The sequence below is a fragment of the Euprymna scolopes genome, chromosome 16 (assembly GCF_053919585.1).
Source record: "Euprymna scolopes isolate OS-2025 chromosome 16, ASM5391958v1, whole genome shotgun sequence".
In the NCBI taxonomy this organism is placed as follows: Eukaryota; Metazoa; Mollusca; class Cephalopoda; order Sepiida; family Sepiolidae; genus Euprymna; species Euprymna scolopes.
Genome location: NC_136497.1, coordinates 121,314,553 through 121,319,411, shown reverse-complemented (window position 1 = coordinate 121,319,411; position 4,859 = coordinate 121,314,553).

The following is a 4,859-nucleotide window of genomic DNA, read 5'->3' as shown; positions in this document are numbered from 1 at the left end:
TATGTACATTTTTTAACTATTTTATTAAATCAACGTTTGACAGATGAATATTGGAATAACTATGTAGCTTATATAGAAATCAAGTGTTAGCCTTAGGAAAGGGGACCCTATGATTTCTGAGAACTTCTACCAAAGCAAAATAAAACAAAACGCAACTTGAATGTCTACTGACGAAAAACTTGACGACTAAAGAGAACTTGATTGCTTACTGTGTTCAAGTGTCTAAGGTACAGCAGTTTGTTTGGATAATCTTGTGGGAGAATACCTTCCCATACAAGTAAACCCTGACTAAATATTCAAATAACACGTTATTCAGAGTCCAAATAAGACCCTTTGCTATGCCTACTCCACACTGGCTTATACGAGGAATAGTGCACCTTATCCAAGTTATATTGCCTATAGTATTTATTTACCAGGATTGTTGGTTGGTTGTTTTTGTTTTACCGCATATCAACCCTTTTCAGTTTATTTAATGCTTAATCCAGTGATTTTGAAGAAAACTTTTTTATTAGAATATATATATATATATATATATATATATATTTCAAACCATTCTCTATTTAACCCATAGTAGGGACCCTAACAGGTACAACCACCCCAGGTCAGAGTGGACCTGGGAGCAATGCCAAGTAAAGGGTGACTCCAATCTCCCCAAAGCCCACAAGCTGGGGCCTCACCATCGGATATAGTTTAAGGTCATATCCAGGACTTATTTACCTTGAAGTTAGACCCAAGACCAGATGTGAGTTTGATGAAAGTATTTCTGTGGAACAAACTGGATTCGAACTTAACACAGCGATGTTTTCAGCCGACGTTGCTAAGCATTTAGCCTCCATTACTCCTAATAACAACAACCCTAAGCGGAATCCTCCACCGGACTAGATGAATTCTTGGAATGAATTTCGTAAGACCGACGAACCACAAGAAATATATACTAAAGCATAGTTAAATGACCAATATATATATGTATATATATATATATATATATATATATATATACATATATATATATATATTGGTCATATGTATATATATATATATATATATATATATATATATATATATATATATATATATATATATATAAAGCTATGTGTGTGTGTGCGTGTGTCTGGTCACGAATAGGCTCCTATATGGTTGACTATTTTAAAAAACTGATTCCATATAATGATAGAAGATGTATCGAGACACAGGAATGGGTATGTTTGATCTGGCAGAACGGTGGTTCATTAAAATTGTGGAGCATGCGTTCGCGCCTGGTCTACAAAGTATGGAAATAAAAAATTTAAAATAAACATTTACAAGTGTTTTTGATATTGATATACATAAGAATACTTTGATAAGTAAGATTTTAACTTAAATAGGGATGGTATAATAAAATCGTGGTGTCTGCGTTCGCGCCAGGCCCCCATAGAATGGAAATAGGCACAAACTTTAATAAAGACTTTTCATATCTATCTGCGTAAGTATATTTTGATAATTATGTTTCAGTTTGAAGAAATATGGTATCCTAAAATTATGCGGTGTTCGTCCGCACCTGACCTCCATAGAATGTATATATGTCACAAAGTTTAACAAGGTTTTTTACTATAGATACACAGAATATTGTGGTAAGTGTTTCAATGTGCACAGGTATGGTATAATAAATTATGGGGTTTATCTATTTTATTTTTACTTTCATCATATGTTGCTTTGGTTTCGATACCCGCAAATTCGCAGCTATCTCTTTCCAATCCTTCCTTTTAATAACCTATCATACTTTTATAAATCAGAGTCCATTTTCTGTAGGCTGTTTTTGAACCCAGTCAACGGCGGGTACTTTTGCTAGTATATATATATATATATATATATATATATATATAGCCAAACCCCGTCGCAAGAACCAAGACAGCCAAACAACTAGAAGTCCATCAGGTAGACACATTCGGACTCAGGATTTGAAACCCGTGTCTCTTGCATGATAGGCAAGCACTCTACCAACTGAGCAAACACGCCACACAAAACAATGTTTATTAATTTACACAGATCAAGCAACCCGCGGCAAAGATCCAACAAAGATCTTGGCTCTTTTGATCTGCGACGGGGGTTGGCTGCCGAAGTATTTATATATTCTCTCGCACTTTCTGAATATATATATATATATATATATATATATATATATATATATATATATATATATATATATATATATATAATTTTTATTTATATAGAGAGATATTACATAGTCGCTACACTGAACATGCTAAGGTTTCAGACAAGTGGTCGGTCAGGTTCAACACGTCTTCGTAAGACAACGTAAAGTTTGTGTTCCACTGAAGAGGTCTGGTCCTCAAATTGGAGAATTGAAGAACATTTTTTAAAAATCAAAACGTTAATATCAAGGGGGAAATGGGTGAGGTTTAAGCGATATATTAGAAACCATAACACCATACTTTGAAATCGACAGCAGATAGAAACGGCGAAGCTTAAACGAAGAATAAATAAAAATGAATATATATATATATATATATATATATATATATATATATATATATATATATATATATAAATATATGAAAATCCTGATAGATATTACTAAAGGCTACAACTAAATTTATATATATACATATATATATATATATATATATATATATATATATATATATATATATATATATATATATGAGCCAACAGTTAATAAAATATGTTAAAAAACACTTTGAAATGAGTTAAACACATACTTAATCTGAAAAGGAAACACTAGATAAATGGATAGTCCTTAATCCGCGGAGTTTCGAAAAAATACTCTCCTTCTCATCAGAGGGTAGGAATTAGCAAAATGCGGGATCGGATTTTGCATGCAGAAGTATTTGATGAAACAACAAGTAAGTCAAAGATATAAATAAATATATATATATATATATATATATATATATATACATATATATATATACACCAATTGATACCTCCACTCAGTCTCAAGAGACAATGGATACCTCTGTAAATATATTTCCACCTGTAATCGTGAAGCAAGGATTGCGTATTAACTAACCACGCTTCTGAATCGGCACTGCTTGGGTCCAATGGGAAGAATAGGCCCAAGACTGATTGGAAAAATACCGAGATAAGCGTGCACCACACACAGCACATGGAAGTCCCAAATGATCTCCAATTTTAGTACTGACCAGGCTCAGCGTTGCTTATATATATTAATTAATTACTAAGGAGTACAAGTGTCATACCTCTGAGGAAAAAAGTAACTTCGAAATGTAGACTAATATACTTTATGTTTTTAGATGTTTATATAATTTCACTTATACTAGCTCCACATATGTATTGAACACTTAAAAAATATTGATTTTTAGTTCAGTACGATTGAAATTATTTAATAATAATAATAATAATAATAATATATATATATATATACATATATACATATATATATAATTGCTATAATAATATTTTTTTTATATTTACAGACACGGCTGCTTCATCATTCAGGGAATCATCAGTGCAGGGAGTTACGAGTACAGCCAGTCGGAAGATTTGAACTCGGCAACGAAGCCATTCCTGACTCCATTAACAAGGAGCAATCCGCATGCCCAATGTTAACCACGAGAAATACAGTTGAAATTAACATGTAGAATAAGCGTATATGACAAGACGGCGAGACTCATTTTCTGATTAAGGACTATCCATTAAGTATGATTTTTCTACATTATGATCTGCGCATGTGAGCTTAAGTGACCAATTTATTGCAATTTAACTTAGAGTGATCAACAATACGAACATATATATATATATATATATATATATATATATATATATATATATATACACACACACAAATGTATATATATATAGTCATCCAAATACAGTACTGTTTCGCTGTTTCACAGCTCATCAGTGCGGTTAGACAGGCAACTATCTCAAGGCAGGATTGAAACCCGACCGTCTGTACGACAATCAAGGCTCCTAACCATTATGCTATCGGCGGCTGCTGAGCGAGTCGTGAGTTTAACGATGTTTTTTACATCGTCCGAAATTCCTAAGCTCGATTTGTTTGTACAAAGAGCATCGCTTTATACGCTAATGGTAATTCGTGTATCACTTCTCAATATGCTCAACTCAAGATAAGGAGAATTATAGTCATCCACATAGTACTATTTCACGGTTTCACAGCTCATCAGTGCGGCATGTATGTATGTGTGTGTGTGTGTGTGTGTGTGTGTTTGAACAGATACATACGCACACATTTCATTTTCATAGACGCCGAAATGATTTGCCAAGATTGCGAATTGTAAGTAATTAGCTTTGTGCGCCCGACACACACGCTGATTCGCTTAAAACTATGAAAGAGTTAATCTTTTATTGACGACGAACCAAATTTGTCGAGAATGTTCAGACAGAATTCTCGGGTCTGGAAGGCTTTTATTTATTTCTCTGCACCTAATGCATATCATTAAGGGAATATATTAATCTTCAAAAGGAAAGAAAGAGAATTAGCTCCGATTTCAACGGGGGAACGTTCGCTGAAAACCAGAAGAAATCTACTCGAGTTGCTCTAATTTGTACACGATTAAGTCTGGACCAATTAAAACCTGATCTGAAATGACGCCTCTCTAATTCGATACATATTGCAGTAGCGGCAAAAGTGCACGCTTTTAACACATACGAACTATAATAAAATAAGAATGATAGATGGAATCTCGTTACGACGACACTGCGAACATTGACTGATGGCAATCGACCTCTTTGTCAGTTGACAGACGTCTGATACGGACGTGTATTAAAGGTGCTGTTAAGCAACAACGCTCCGCTTGGGAAGGAGGTGTTGTTTACTTGTCTTCCACCGCAGCAAGATGTGACACAAGGATAGA